This window comes from Pseudorca crassidens, chromosome 6 (assembly GCF_039906515.1).
Source record: "Pseudorca crassidens isolate mPseCra1 chromosome 6, mPseCra1.hap1, whole genome shotgun sequence".
NCBI classification, from domain to species: domain Eukaryota; kingdom Metazoa; phylum Chordata; class Mammalia; order Artiodactyla; family Delphinidae; genus Pseudorca; species Pseudorca crassidens.
In genome coordinates this window covers 52,243,040-52,260,558 of record NC_090301.1, presented here as the reverse complement: position 1 = coordinate 52,260,558, position 17,519 = coordinate 52,243,040, and the positions used below count along the sequence as shown (strand labels likewise).

General features: G+C 37.2%; 1 long non-coding RNA gene across 1 annotated transcript in view; it reads left to right on the top strand.

Moving 5' to 3' along the window:
* The window catches only part of LOC137226455 (uncharacterized), an 854,565-nt gene extending 840,135 nt beyond the window's left edge, over window positions 1-14,430 (top strand). The window contains exon 7 of the long non-coding RNA XR_010944357.1: window positions 11,480-14,430. This is a non-coding gene — a long non-coding RNA (uncharacterized lncRNA). The remainder of the gene's footprint in view (window positions 1-11,479) is intronic.
* The last annotated feature ends 3,089 nt before the right edge of the window (window positions 14,431-17,519 follow it).

The following is a 17,519-nucleotide window of genomic DNA, read 5'->3' as shown; positions in this document are numbered from 1 at the left end:
TTTACTTTTTAAAACGTAGCTGAATTATTTTTCAACAGAAAAACCTACATAGAATCCCAATAAGTAAAACAGATAAAAGTGATAAACCTAGGGTAGATAACCCAGAGCTGAATCTGTTCCGTCTGCTCCATCTACCCTCACAGTCCTATTCAAGATACCTGTGAAATCCTGTAATACCTGGAACTGAATCTGACCACCGATATAGAGTGTCTCTCCTTTTCCAGGCATACAAGAAGATATTTGTTTTATTTATTATGAAGTGACACAGAGACAAATCCTCCCTGTACCCAAGTACCTTGGTGGTTAGCTGGCCATTGCGTGGGTGGGAGTTACTCAGATACTGTTTACTGAACCTCAGCAGCAACAGCCAGAACAGGACAGCTGTTGTCAAGTCCAGGATTGGGTTTGCCAGCTTGTCTTGTTATTTTTTCTGACAGTACAACTGATCCTCCAGTTGTCTGATAGCATTCAATAGAAGGGGAGGAGAGGTGGTCAGAGCTCTCTTAAATTACATTTTTATATGCCTTAGCACCAGCTGATCTCAGGAATGTGCTGCTAAAAAGGCGGGTGCCTGAGCGTCTGTTGAGAGGTGCTCAGTGGGCTGTCTGCACCAGCAGTCTGAGTGTTGTTTGTGCACCAGGAGTTTCAGAGGATGTTCCAAAATTAATGTGGAATATTCAGTTTATACTTTTCTACCACGGAGAGGACTTTCTGTAGAAGACATTGTAATAAGAAATAAGTTATAATATTAATCAAAACTGCTTAATTGTGTTATGACCCTTTTCTTTGGTAGTCATATACATGGCTTTCTAAGACCTAGACATCTTAGAATATGTCACAACTTTAACGGATAATTTAATAGATTCTTACAAAGAAAATTTTCCTATTTAAATTTAAAAAATATAACAGCTATGCGGTACGTGTATAAACTAAGCATATGTGGCAGGCTGAATAATGGCCCCAAATATATCCAAATTTTAATCCCTAGAACCTGTGAATGTTACTATACGTCAAAAGAGACTTTGAAGATGTGACTAAGGATCTTGAGAATAGAGGATTATTCTGGGTATCTGGGTGGGTCTAAATGTCATCACAAATATCCTTAGAAGGGGGAGGCATGGGGAGACTTGACATAGAAGAGAGAAAGCCATGTGACCTCAGCAAAGAGATTTGGAGATGCACTGCTGCTGGCTCTGATGAAGCAAGAAGGGGCTATGAGATGAGGAGTGCAGCTCTAGAAGCTGGAGAAGGCAAAAAAACAGGTTTTCCCCTGCCCCGGAGCCTCAGGAGGGAGCATAGCCCAGCCAACACCTTGAATTCAGCCCAGTGAAACTGACTTCAGACTTCTGACCTCCAAAACTGTAAGAGAATAAATGTTTATTGTTGTAAGAACCAAGTTTGTGGTAATTATAGCAGCCATAGGAAACTAACATAACATGGTCTGGATATATGGGAAGGGAATTGGAAAAAAAAAAAAAGAAAAATCACAGTAAAAGTAATCAAGATGTCCTAACTCCAAACTCTGAGAATCTGAACTAAGAATTTATAATCTAAGGATTTTTGTTGTTGTTATGCCAATCTTTCTTTTTAACGGACTCTAAAATCCACAAACAAAAATCAACAAAATGCAGCTCGACTGGTTTTGCATTTTCAAGAGACACTGGGTGCCCTCACACTTCTCCTCGGCCAATTGGCCAAAAAAGTGGCCCACACCGTCCAGAGTACATTGTTGCTGTCAAAATAGAAGCCCAGAGAGAGCCGTGTGGCTGACAGTGTCTTGGTACTCTGGCCGGGTGTCAGGCCTGTGCCTCTGAGGTGGGAGAGCCGAGTTCAGGACATTGCGCCACCAGAGACCTCCCAGCTCCATGTAATATCAAATGGCGAAAGCTCTCCCACAGATCTCCATCTCAATGCCAAGACCCAGCTCCACTCAATGACCAGCAAGCTACAGTGCTGCACACCCTATGCCAAACAACTGGCAAGACAGGAGCACATCGCCACCCATTAGCAGAGAGGCTGCCTAAAATCATAAATAAGGTCACAGACAACCCAAAACACACCACTGGACGCGGTCCTGCCCAGCAGAAAGACAAGATCCAGCCTCATCCACCAGAACACAGGCACCAGTCCCCTCCAACAGGAAGCCTACACAACCCACTGAACCAACCTCAACCACTGGGGGCAGACAGCAAAAACAACGGGAACTACGAACCTGCAGCCTGAAAAACGGAGACCCCAAACACAGCTGGGTTAAGCAAAATGAGAAGGCAGACAAACACACAGCACATGAAGGAGCAAGGTAAACACCTACCAGACCAAACAAATGAGGAGGAAATACTCAGTCTACTTGAAGAAGAACTCAGAGTAATGGTAGTAAAGATTATCCAAAATCTTGGAAACAGAATGGAGAAAATACAAGAAACATTTAACAAGGACCTAGAAGAACTAAAGAGAAAATAAACAATGATAAACAACACAATAAGTGAAATTAAAAATTCTCTAGAAGGAATCAATAGCAGAATAACTGAGGCAGAAGAACGGATAAGTGACCTGGAAGAAACAAATGGTGGAAATAACTACTGCAGAGCAGAATAAAGAAAAAAGAATGAAAAGAATTGAGGACAGTCTCAGAGACTTCTGGGTCAACATTAAATGCACCAACATTCGAATTATAGGGGTCCCAGAAGAAGAAGAGAAAAAGAAAGGGATGAGAAAATAGTGAAGAGATAATAGTTGAAAACTTCCCTAATATGGAAAAGGAAATAGTTAATCAAGTCCAGGAAGCACAGAGAGTCCATACAGGATAAATCCAAGGAGAAACACACCAAGACACATATTAATCAAACTATCAAAAATTAAATACAAAGAAAAAATATTAAAAGCAGCAAGGGAAAAACAAGAAATAACATACAAGGGAGTCCCCATAAGGTTAACAGCTGTTTCTTCAGTAGAAACTCTGCAAGCCAGAAGGAAGTGGCAGGACATATTTAAAGTGATGAAAGGGAAAAACCTACAACCAAGATTACTCTACCCAGCAAGGATCTCATTCAGATTTGATGGAGAAATTAAAACCTTTACAGACAAGCAAAAGCTAAGAGAATTCAGCACCACCAGACCAGCTTTACAACAAATGCTAAAGGAACTTCTCTAGGCAGGAAACACAACAGAAGGAAAAGACCTACAATATCAAACCCAAAACAATTAAGAAAATGGTAATAGGAACATACATATCAATAATTACCTTAAATGTAAATAGATTAAATGCTCTCACCAAGAGACATAGACTGGCTGAATGGATACAAAAACAAGACCCATATATATGCTGTCTACAAGAGACCCACTTCAGACCTAGGGACACATACAGACTGAAAGTGAGGGGATGGAAAAAGATATTCCATGCAAATGGAAATCAAAAGAAAGCTGGAGTAGCAGTTCTCGTATCAGACAAAATAGAGTTTAAAATAAAGTCTATTATGAAAGACAAAGAAGGACACTACATAATGATCAAGGGAATCAATCCAAGAAGAAGGTATAACAATTGTAAATATTTATGCAACCAACGTAGGAGCACCTCAATACATGAGGCAAATGGTAACAGCCATAAGAGGGGAAATTGACGGTAACACAATCATAGCATAACACAATCATAGCACAGTCAGCCCATAGCAAGTGGGCTGACTCTAACAGCCCACTTTCACCAATGCACAGATCATCCAAAATGAAAATAAATAAGGAAACACAAGCTTTAAATGATACATTAAAGAAGATGAACTTAATTGATATTTATAGGACATTCCATCCAAAAACAACAGAATACACTATCTTCTCAAGTGCTCATGGAACATTCTCCAGGATAGATCATATCTTGGGTCACAAATCAAGCCTTGGTAAATTTAAGAAAATTGAAATCGTATCAAGTATCTTTTCCAACCACAACGCTATGAGACTAGATATCAATTACAGGAAAAATATGTAAAAAATAAAAATATATGGAGGCTAAACAATACACTACTTAACAACCAAGAGATCACTGAAGAAATCAAAGATAAAATCAACAAATACCTAGAAACAAATGACAATGAAAACACGATGATGAAAAACCTATGGGATACAGCAAAAGCAGTTCTAAGAGGGAAGTTTATAGCAATACTAGCCTACCTCAAGAAACAAGAAACATCTCAAATAAACAACCTAACCTTACACCTAAAGTAATTAGAGAAAGAAGAACAAAAAACTCCAAAGTTAGCAGAAGGAAAGATATCATAAAGGTCAGATCAGAAATAAATCAAAAAGAAATGAAGGAAACAATAGCAAAGTTCAATAAAACTAAAAGCTGTTTCTTTGAAAAGATAAACAAAATTGATAAACCATTAGCCAGACTAATCAAGAAAAAAGGGGAGAAGACTCAAATCAATAGAAATAGAAATGAAAAAGGAGAAGTAACAACAGACACTGCAGAAATACAAAGGATCATGAGAGATTATTACAAGCAACTGTATGCCAAAAAAATGGACAACCTGGAAGAAATGGACAAATTCTTAGAAATGCACAACGTCCCGAGACTGAACCAGGAAGAAGTAGAAAATATGAACAGACCAATCACAAGCACTGAAATTGAAACTGTCATTAAAAATCTTCCAACAAACAAAAGCCCAGGACCAGATGGCTTCACAGGTGAATTCTAGCAAACATTTAGAGAAGAGCTAACACCTATCCTTCTCAAACTCTTCCAAAATATAGCAGAGGGAGGAACACTCCCAAACTCATTCTACGAGGCCACCATCACCCTGATACCAAAACCAGACAAAGATGTCACAAAGAAAGAAAACTACCAGCCAGTATCACTGATGAACATATATGCAAAAATTCTCAACAAACTACAGGCAGACAGAATCCAACAGCACATTAAAAGGATCATACACTGTGATCAAGTGGGTTTATTCCAGGAATGCAAGCATTCTTCAGTATATGCAAATCAATCAATGTGATACAACATATTAACAAATTGAAGGAAAACAACCGTATGATCATCTCAATAGATGCAGAAAAAGCTTTTGACAAAATTCAACATCCATTTATGATAAAAACCCTCCAGAAAGTAGGCACAGAGGGAACTTACCTCAACATAATAAAGGCCATATGTGACAAACCCACAGCCAACATCGTTCTCAATAGTGAACAACTGAAACCATTTTCTCTAAGATCAGGAACAAGACAAGGTTCCCCACTCTCACCACTATTATTCAACATAGTTTTGGAAGTTTTAGCCACAGCAATCAGAGAAGAAAAATAAATAAAAGGAATCCAAATCAGAAAAGAGAAGTAATAAAACAGTCATTGTTTGCACTCTATGACACTATACATAGAGAATCCTAAAGAGTCTACCAGAAAACTACTAGACCTAATCAATGAATTTGGTAAAGTAGGAGCATACAAAATTAATGCACAGAAATCTCTTGCAATCTTATATACTGATGATGAAAAATGTGAAAGAGAAATTAAGGAAACACTCCCATTTACCATTGCAACAAAAAGAATAAAATACCTAGGAGTAAACCTACCTAAGGAGACAAAAGACCTGTATGCAGAAAACTATAAGACATTGATGAAAGAAATTAAAGATGATACAAATAGATGGAGAGATATACCATGTTCTTGGATTAGAAGAATAAACACTGTGAAAATGATTATACTACCCAAAGCAATCTACAGGTTCAATGCAATCCCTATTAAACTACCACTGGCATTTTTCACAGAACTAGAGCAAAAATGTCATGATTTGTATGGAAACACAGAAGACCCCGAATAGCCAAAACAATCTTGAGAAAGAAAAATGGAGCTGGAGGAATCAGGCTCCCAGACTTTGGACTATACTACAAGGCTACAGTAATCAAGACAGTATGGTACTGGTGCAAAAACAGAACTATAGATCAATGGAACAGGATAGAAAGCTCATTGATAAACCCACTCACATATGGTCACCTTATTTTTGATAAAGGAGGCAAGAATATACAATGGAGAAAAGACAGCCTCTTCAATATGTGGTGCTGGGAAAACTGGACAGCTACATGTAAAATAATGAAATTAGAACACTCCTTAACACCACACAAAAATAAACTCAAAGTGGATTAAAGACCTAAATGTAAGGCCAGACAGTATAAAACTCTTAGAGGAAAACATAGTTGGAATACTCCATGACATAAATCACTGCAAGATCCTTTTTGACCCACCTCCTAGAGAAATGGAAATAAAAACAAAAATAAACAAGTGGGACCTAATGAAACTTAAAAGCTTTTGCACAGCAAAGGAATCCATAAACAAGATGAAAAGACAGCCCTCAGAATGGGAGAAAATATTTGCAAATGAAGCAACTGACAAAGGACTAATCTCCAAAATTTACAAGCAGCTCATGCAGCTCAGTATCAAAAAAACAAACAACCCAATCCAAAAATGGGCAGAAGACCTAAATAGACATATCTTCAAAAAAGATATACAGATTGCCAACAAACTCATGAAAGGATGCTCAACATCACTAATCATTAGAGAAATGCAAATCAAAACTACAACGAGGTTATCACCTCACACCCGTCAGAATGGCCATCATCAAAAAATCTACAAACAATAAATGCTGGAGAAAGTGTGGAGAAAAGGGAACCCTGTTGCACTGTTGGTGGGAATGTCAATTGATACAGCCACTATGGAGAACAGTATGGAGGTTCCTTAAAAAACTAAAAGTAGAACTACCATACGACCCAGCAATCCCACTACTGGGCATATACCCTGAGAAAACCATAATTCAAAAAGAGTCAATGTACCACAATGTTCGTTGCAGCTCTGTTTACAATAGCCGGACATGGAAGCAACCTAGGTGTCCATCGACAGATAAATGGATAAAGGAGATGTGGTACATATATACAATGGAATATTACTCAGCCATAAAAAGAAATGAAGTTGAGTTATTTCTAGTGAGGTGGATGGACCTAGAGTCTGTCATACAGAGTGAAGTAAGTCAGAAAAGAAAAACAAATACCGTATGCTAACACATATATATGGAATCTAAAGAAAAGAAAAATGCTTATGAAGAAACTAGGGGCATGAGAGGAATAAAGACACAGATGTAGAGAATGGGCTTGAGGACTTGGGGAGGCGGAAGGTTAAGCTGGGACAAAGTTAGAGAGTGGCCTGGACTTATATATACTACCAAAATAGATAGCTAGTGGGAAGCAGCCACATAGTACAGGGAGATCAGCTCAGTGCTTTGTGACCACCTAGAGGGGTGGGATGGAGAAACAAGAGGGAGGAAATATGGGGATATATGTATATGTATAACTGATGCACTTTGTTATACAGCAGAAACTAACACATCATTGTAAAGCAATTATACTCCAATGAAGATGTTAAAAAAATTAAATTAAAAAAATTTTAAAACAACAACAACAACAATAAAAAACAAAATGCATCTCACACAGTAATTCCCAAATGCTTGATCATAGAATAGTACTGGTATGGGATATTTTTACTGGTTTTTGGATGAAGTGAGGAAAATAATGACAATGTAATGAGTTTTTTTCCCAATTAAATTTATTTAAATATTTGCTCTTATATGTTATATTTACATTATTATTCCTTTGTAAGACCATGTTATAATATGCTGGTGTTATGTTATAATTTTAAGACGTTTAGAATAAGGCAGCAAAATTAAAAGCTGTCAGTTGGCCCTAACATGTTTTAGAACTTCTACTGGTCTATTAAAGTCACCAGTCTAGTAACTATTTACCTAATGCAAGCAATCAATCATAAAAATTCTTTTGTCTGAAAACTGGACTAGTTACTTATTGCTGATGTGACAAATTACTACAAACAGTGTCTTCAACAACAAGAATTTATTATACTGCTCCTGTTGTGTAGGTTAGAAATCTGACCCCGGCCTCACGGGGCTATCATCAAGGTGGTGGGAGGGCCACATTTTCCTCTGGAGGCTCTAGGGGAGAAAGCATCTCCTTGCCTTTTTCTTGGCTTTGCTCCTAGAAGCCTCCAGCACACCTTGGTTTGTAGCTCTTCCCTCCATCTCCAAAGTCACCAACAAGAGAATGACTCCATCTCACACTGCATCATATTACTCCAACCTCTTGCCTCATTACATCTCCTCTTCCTTCTGCCTCCCTCTGTCACTTTTAATCATCCTTGTGATTACATTGGCCCCACCTGGATAATCCAGGCTAATGTCCCTCTTTTAAGATCAGCTGATTAGCTGCCTTACTTCATCTGCAGCCTTAATTTCCCTTTGCCCCACCCCCCACCCCCCCACCCCCCGCCCCGTAGCCTTACATATGCACAGGTTCCAGGGATAAATATATGGACATCTCTTTTTGGGGGGGGAGGGCGAATTATTCTGTCTACCACATTAACAAATTTACAACAAATTAACAACTGAGGCAGAAGCATTAACGTGGTTTAATTTTGGTTATTTCCTTAGGATGAGTTATGAGCATTGAAATTGGTGGATATATGTATTGTAAAGGTTTTTCAATCATATTGTCAAATTGCTTTGCAAAAACCATTGCAAACTATTACATCAAATTAAAGATTAGATTCTAAGATGCATTGTCATTTCATGTGCCATTAAGGAAGAAAAATGACTTCCAATTAAACTATGACACTTTTTTTTATCACTTAGACTTTTTATTTTATAGTTATTTAAAGAACTTTCTTAAACTTACTTGGCCTTAGGTTTTTATCTTGCATCACAACAATATGAAGAACTATGGCCATGTTCGTGCATTCACAGGCAGTGCCAGCTACATCAGAAGTGCTGCCTGGCGGAGAGTGATTTAAGACCTCATCGATTAGATGGTACATTTTGATTTTGGAGATGTTAAAATGTGCACATTAGAATCAATGAAATGTGATATATAGAGACCCTTAGAATATGATGATTTAACGTTCTTGATTCCCACTCTTCACTAGTACCTGAGACGGTCCGTGACGGGGGGTGATTTCAACTTCGCTGTGACACATATTGCTTGTTTCCCGTCTGGTCACAGAACAGGGTACCTCACTTGGTGAATGAACGTGGTGGGTTATGCACTTGCCTCACATGGCCTTGAATACACCTGTGCAGCAACTCACACACGGCTTGCCACTCCATGCCTAAATTTAAGAATATGCAAAAATTTCCTGTAACTCTCATGAATGCCGAGTCTATGGTGGACAGTTATAAAAAACAGCACATATTACCCTGGGGGAAGAAGAGTTTCAAACAATGTGCTTGAATAATTAAAAAATAACTGTCATTTATTTAGAGCTTACTGTGTGTCAGCCATTATACTAAGGGCTGTGTCAACATTTCCTCACTTAATCTCCCATAACTAACAACCTTGCACAGAAGACATAAATATGCCCCTTTTGTAGATGAAAAAAGCGCGTCCTGGACTAGGTAAATAATATGTTCCAGGAAACCTGGCTAGGAGGGGCAGAGCTAGGTTTTGAACCATGGTTTTTTTGAGTCTAATCACAGTACATACTACCTTCTATATTAATTATATCTAAGCAAATAAATCACTGCTTTCAACTTACATTAAAGTTAGGGGGAATTTTTCTGCCTCTACTGTAATTCATCTTTCTTACTGGATGATGCTAATAAGATACCTCAGGAAAGCATACTTTATGAAAATGAATAAATTTCAAGGGGTAACAGCACAAAATATAGATTTATCATTTTTTCCCTAAATTGAGACTGGCTAAAATCTACTTCCCTCCCAAGGACATCTCTGCTACCTCCAACTACCATTTGAAAATTATTTATTCTGCATAGTTTTTTAATTAATAATATATTTTTGCTAAGTATTCAAGTTTACTTCTCTGAAAAAGAACTCCACAAATTAAAAATTATTATATATTGAAATGAGGGGCAACTTATATCACTGGCGTATTTCAATCTTAATAAATAGGTATAGAGCTTCCCTGGTGGTGCAGTGGTTAAGAATCCGTCTGCCAATGCAAAGGACACGGGTTCGAGCCCTGGTCCAGGAAGATCTCACATGCCACAGAGCAACTAAGCTTGTGTGCCACAACTACTGAGCCTGCGTGCCACATCTATTGAAGCCCGCGTGCCTAGAGTCCATGCTCCACAACAAGAGAAGCCACCGCAATGAGGAGCCAGCGCACCGCAACAAAGAGCAGCCCCCGCTCGCCGCAACTAGAGAAAGCCCACGCACAGCAACGAAGACCCAACGCAGCCAAAAATAAAAATAAATCAAATAAATAAATTTTAAAAATAAAAAAATAAAATAGGTATAAACACTTGTATAATCTGGAAATTTACCCTCTCATATAATAGGTGGAACTGAAGTTATGATTTTCAAAGAAATCAGAAAAAAAGATAGCCTAATAATCTCTTTCTACATTATCATTGGTCTACAGTTTGAACAATCATTGACGTTTACTTTTTAACTTAGCAAATAGACGTTCTTTTCTTATTATTTCTCCACCTCGCTGATTCTCAGCATCTCTACTACTAAGTAGTTCTCCACCTTGACCGTGCATTGGAATCACTCGGGCCGGGGTGGGGGTGGGGTTAGAAAAGTACTAATGTCTGGGTCTCACCCCCAGAGTTTATTATTTAATTACTTGGCAGTGTAGCCCATGCACCAGGAGTTTTAACCACTCCCCAGTCGTCACCAGGTGATTCTAATATGGAGCCCAAGTTGCGAACCATGAATACAAAGGGTTAGATAATAGAAAACACATCTGTGAGTTTGAGAAAGAACGCTGATTCTAATGGCTTAACAGTGATACTTTTGAATTAGCTACAGATTTCCACGTATATGTCATATCTGTTCCTAACACCACAGCAAATGAAGACATAGTTGTGTTGCTAAATACTCTAGGTATTTCATGGATCAAGAAATATAACCAGATCATTATCTCATTTGTTAACTCTGCTCCTAAGATTATCTTATTTGTTTCTGGAATTCTGTAACAAATTTGTGTTTGGATCATAGCACCAGAAAATCCGATAGTACTACTGTCTTGGGGGAAGGGAGTGGGAGTGTATAGTAATAAGGTTTAAAATTTATAACTTACCATCTTGAGCAGTAATCCTGGCCAAGTTTCTTAAAAGACAATTTGACACACTAATACAACTTCTGCCAAAAATAATCATTTGCAGAGCCAAAGTAACTTTAGGTACGATAAACTGGGCCCAATGCATGAATCTATGAAACAAAACAATTGTAAGTCTATCCGTACTTTTGATGTTGCTGTTTTCTCTAAAAATACACGTAGAAGAAAGCAAGATTTTGTATAGCAAATGGTAGAGATACAGCTAGGCCCCCAATAATAATAATTTCTATTCATATAGAATTTTATAATTTTTTTAGCTTTTTCACAATAAAGTTCTTTATTTGGTTCCTATGGTGATTTAAAGTCACCTCACTTCTCGGTAATGTTCTTTCTTAAATAAATGTTTTTTTTTCAGCTCAAGTGGTATACTAATAAGGTAATTTAAAAGAAAATTCGTGACTGGTTGATGAGAAGCTATCATGATGCTGTCAACAAAGATAAGGTAAGTCACTATGATGTTTATATCTGGCATTATTGCTGTTTCTAATTAGCATATTTACCTCTGGTTCAGACTCTACATCATTATACATGAATACTGCACTTTACATAGCTCCTTAGTGTTATGTCTTCTAAATAGACAACTGGCAACCGCAACAGCAAACACTCCGTAAGAGGAAAATATGACCTCTTAAGAGGAAAGTGTCATCTACTGGGACTTGATATCAGCGAATGAATATTCATTCAAATTAACATCTGTTAACTTCCATAAGCCACCGTACTAAATCAGTTTTAAAAAGCTATACAGAGATAAATATCATATCACCTTCACTCGTCCCAAATCAATCTCTTTAAAATGGGATCCCTTTTGTTAGGATTTTACATTCCACATCCCACACTAAACCACGTTGTAGCTACTTAGCTTCTGCAATTTAGAGCCTATGCCTATGCTCCTGATGTCAGCCCGATACTCGTTTTTACTTATTCCTTATTTGCAGCACCTACGTCATGTGGTTTATCCAGTTATGTGGTTGTGAATGCTGCAATGTTGATCCTTATTTTCAGTCTTTAACAAACAAGTGCTTGTTCTTGTAGCAAATTGACTATCTGTGCACACACACACATGCGCTCATATATGTATAAACATTTGCACTTTTTTACTAATGAGACTAAATTTACTCAGATTAAGTCATTAATCTGTATACTGTACCAGGCTAGGCACAAATTGCCTAGTTATCCTGAGGATTTTCTCTAGACAACTCCTGTAAATGACTATTATTTTTATATTCTCACATAGTTAAATGAACAAATATAATTTCTTAATCTTTTAGTGTTCTTTTCAGAAACCCAGAAATTTCAGCATTCTATAAACTATCCCTTAGCTGACATTAGGCACAAATGAACTCTTGATCCTATCATAAAGTGAAGAGGCTAATCAATGTTAAAATGTTCTTTAGTCTAAACTTGGAGATATTTTTAAAATTTGAAAGAAAATGTTAAATTTCAGCATGAACTGCTTTGTATTTAAGATTGGCCATCTCTTCTACTAATATTGAAGTGATAGAGTACCAAGATTTAGTTTCATAATCTCTCACTTTTTAAGGGTTAGTCCACTTTGGGAGACTTTTTTTTCTATTAAGAATCACTGACCTGCATGTACAGCATTAATAAGGAACAATTTTGAAATAACTTTTGTTGTTTTTTTTAATGGAAGTGCAGAGAAAAGTGGGATGATATATACATTTGATTTAATAAATACAATAATTTAAAATTTAGGTCAAGATTATAACAGGCTAAAAGGGATAGTAAAGGAAAGGGACAAAGGAAGAGAATGGCATTAAAAAAAGAATGAACTAGAGAGAGATTTGCAGAAGAAAAATTGCCCAAACGGACCACAGATCATTTCTGATTTTTATAAGAGCTTCCTTACATGTCTCTTTCTCATTGAACAGTCTCTCTGTCAACCCCAGCAACCAAAGACAGTCCAAAAGTAACCCTGATGGGATGCCTAAAACTTCCTCATTCTTCGCTGGCTGTCAACATCTCCAGCCTGTCCCAAGGGTCCCAATTATTTCCCTTCTGGCTATGGGGCCAGTGATGCTAGTTCCTTCTCTTCCCTCCCATCCCCTCACTCGGAATGCCACTTACTTTCTAGAAGTGGCATAGCATAGCAGTCAAGAGCGTAGGCTTCCCAGCCAGAGTCCACCATTCACTTGTCACGTGACCTTGGGCAAGTTGCTTTACCTCTCTGTGCCTTGGTTTTCTCATCTGTAACATTAATATATAACAGTACCTGCCTTATGGGGGCTATTGAGAGAATTAAATGAGCCAGTGCATATAAAATACAGCATAAAAGACAATTAAGTGTTACAGAAGTGTTTGCTATTATCCAACAAATATTTCTTGAGCTCCAGCAACATGCTAGGCACAGGGGATACAGTTGTGATGGCAGGGAGTGAGTGAAAGAGACCAGTATCTGAAGTATCCTAGCTGGAAGGTTGAACTCTGAACTCTGTTCTCCTTAAAAAGAAAAGAAAAGAAAAGAAAAAACTGGATAACTTGCTACGATGCAAAAATAATTCAACTGCTGCTTTTTTAACCATATAATTATCCTAAGATAGAACTTGTTTTCCATCTACTCAACCAGTGCTTACTTCTTCAGAGCCTGCTCTGTGTGTGTGTGTGTGTGTGTATATGTGTGTGTTTTGAAAGACGTCATCTACATTCAAAACTATAGCTTTCCCAGTTGTTCAGTAGGTACTCCATGTTTGTTTGTTGAATAAGCATATAAAATCCCTCTTTTACATCCTCTGGCTTCTCCTCTAATGTATTTGAAGGTAGTAAAAGCACAATTCTAAGGGGCTGCTTATTATAAGAAGAGGAGGTGAGTGAAATTCTGCTATTGTTTTTTAGGCAGGAAACTCCTGTTCTTGGATTTTGAAGTCCTCCCTCTTAAACCATCCTGCTAGATTATAAACCCTTTAGAGAAGAGACAGTATCACGTCTTGTTTGACACACATCTTCTAGCGCTGTGCTTTGTCCTTGAAAAGGCATTTGTTATGTTTGTTAAACGAGTAAATAAAGGCTCAGATATGCAAATAATTATATTTCCTAAGTTCAAGTGGGGGTTTTTGTGTGGGTGGCAAAAATGGCCATAGGTAAGTTATGGACTTTTTTTTTCCTAAGAAATTTCTCCAGGGACAAGGAAAAAACTTAAATTTAGAATTAATCTAACCAAGAAGTGGAAATTTCACCTGATGTAAACAACCTTATTAGAAATGACATTATTTTCTTTGGAAAATTTCAAACAACTAGAATTACTGGTATATATATTTTCCACTTAAATTGACAACTGGTTTGGTATATTCATATAGCCAAAATAACTGAGGGTGGGGTGGGGAGGGATAGCTGGTTATGGTAGCCTTTATGTAAGAAGCACATTCAAATTTTTTCAAGCCAAACTGAATTTTAATGGATAATCAACTTGTGTGGTTACATATGGCCTTAAATCATTGTTGGCCAGTACAACCCAGCAATCCCACTACTGGGCATATACCCTGAGAAAACCATAATTCAAAAAGAGTCATGTACCACAATGTTCATTGCAGCTCTATTTACAATAGCCAGGACGTGGAAGCAACCTAAGTGTCCATCGACAGATGAATGGATAAAGAAGATGTGGCACATATATGCAATGGAATATTACTCAGCCATAAAAAAGAAACGAAACTGACTTATTTGTAGTGAGGTGGATGGACCTAGAGTCTGTCATACAGAGTGAAGTAAGTCAGAAAGAGAAAAACAAATACCGTATGCTAACATATATAGATGGAATCCAAAAAAAAAAAATGGTCTTGAAGAACCTAGGGGCAGGACAGGAATGAAGACGCAGACCTACTAGAGAATGGACTTGAGGGCATGGGGAGGAGGAAGGGTAAGCTGGGACAAAGTGAGAGAGTGGCATGGACATATATACACTACCAAATGTAAACCCGATTGCTAGTGGGAAGCAGCCTCATAGCACAGGGAGATCAGCTCGGTGCTCTGTGACCACCTAGAGGAGTGGGATAGGGAGGGTGGGAGGGAGGGAGATGCAAGAAGGAGTGGATATGGGGATATATGTATATGTATAACTGATTCACTTTGTTATAAAGCAGAAACTAACACACCATTGTAAAGCAATTATACTCCAATAAAGATGTTAAAAAAAAATCATTGCTGGCATTATCTTGCCATTAAGCAATGCTAGAATTTAAAAAAGCATTACCAGCCATACTAGTTAATTCAGTTTGCTCAACAGCACTTACTTATACAATAGCATAAATCATAGATTCCAGAATCAGAAACAACCTCCAGACTTATTTTGCTGATGAGGAACCTGGCATCTAGAAGGATGAACAATGTAATGGGAACTAGAACCCAAGATGCCAGGTTTCTGGGTCAGTGACCATGATGTTCTGATTAAGAGCTAGAGAAAGTTGGACCAAATATATAACAGTTTTATTTTTCCATTGGTCCTTTTAAATGCCTCTGCCAATGAGTCTGAGATTGATTGAGGTTGATTAATTTTAATCTTAGTCGCCAGCATTTAGCTTTATAGAACACGTAACTCCACCTCTTCTATATAGACACTGTATAAAGCAGATTAGAAAAGGTTTTGCTGCCCTACTGTATTTTTAGAAAAGAACATAAGCCAATATTCATTTTCTGACTATGGTTCTATAAGAAGTTTGGTCATTGTTCTCCTGACATGTATTTCAGAGCTTAGGGTCACATACCAAACACCCTTAATTTATTTGAATGTATGAACCTATTGGCCTTTAATTTCTCTAAATAATTTTGGACTCCCATGTGCTTAGCCTGTGCTACTTTTCATGTCCATAAATATGTCAGACAGTGGGAAAAGATCTTTCTTCTTGTTGTTGCTGTTATTCTATAACAGTCCCTTCAACTGACTTTGAGTGTGAAGGTAATTTGGCCATCCACTCATTCATTCAGGTATTATTTACTAAATATTATATGCCAGGCACTGTATTAGGCACAAAACACTGATATGGTCCCTGCCCTCATTCTAGGAGGGGGATAAAAATATCAAAGAAATAAACACAAAATATTTGTTTACAAACCATGATAAGTATTATACAATATATATAGGATATTATGAGTGATTATTACCAGATTACCAAATTTATAACAGCGTATCGGAGCTCTTTCTCATGCTTATGAACATGGGTGAGAAAAGACTGTTACACTTTTAAGAACTTTCTGATGATATCCTTTTGACATTTCTACAGGAGCTAGTGACTTGGAAAAGTGGTCTATATGCCCTGGTGGATATGACAGCATAGTGAAATGGGGGCCGAATGCAGACTTGAGGAAAGTGATTTGGTATCTCTGAGACTGTTTCCTTGGTTAAAAGTCTAGCACTTCAATATCCTCTTCTTGGATTATAAGTACTGCTACTAAGCAGTCATTCCTTAATATGAGTCCAAGTTTCTCCTTACCCTTACCACACACTGAGTATATAGTCTTACTGAAAACTATCACTTTTTTTTAACCCACTCACATCACTCTGTGATATTTACTTTATCTGAGCTATTTTGGGATGTTATAATTCAGAGAAGTTAAAATCATATGCATTCTGACATTTTACTAGGCACATCTTTGAGATCTTTTATAAATGACAAGCCTGTAGAATCTAGACCTGAATAAAACTAAAATATAACTCAACATATTTAATTAATATCCCCATTTAAAAATATATTGTTTTACTTCTTTGATATAAAGACATTCAAGTAAAATGGAAACTTGTTTATCATTGCAAATTAAACTACTTTCTTTGCAGCCCCAAATTAAAACATATTGTTTCTTATTGAATCTCTTCCAATTAAATAACCACTTGTGCAATATGGAAAAGATGGCCAGAATCACAAATAAACTGGCCCTTAACCCAAAATGATTGTTTGCATATTTCTTCAAAATCTCTTGTATACATTTTCCAGGCAATCATACTGTGCATACAAGTTTGTTTTCTGAAGCAGAAAGTATACACTTAACCTGATTTTACACATGACATACTGTAAAGCATCTTGGAAAAATTTAAGTGACATAACGTTAAGTAAAAACAACAGTTAAAAAGATGATGCATGACATCTTTGTTAGTTTTATTAAGTAAGTAGGACATGAGCTGATCTCACAGAAAAGGATTTACCATGAGAAGTACAAATGATAGTTATAATACTCACTATTTTATATTCACGTACAGTCCATTGAGTGAATGGACCATGATTTACTAAAGCATAGCCTTTATGTGGGACAGTTTGAGTGGTTTCCATTTTTATATAGTATAAATTACACTGGGGTAAACATTGTCAAGCATATGGCATTTTTTAATATTTTGGATTATTTCCTTAGGATAGATTCCCAGAAGTAGAATTACTAGGTTAAAGGGTATGAAC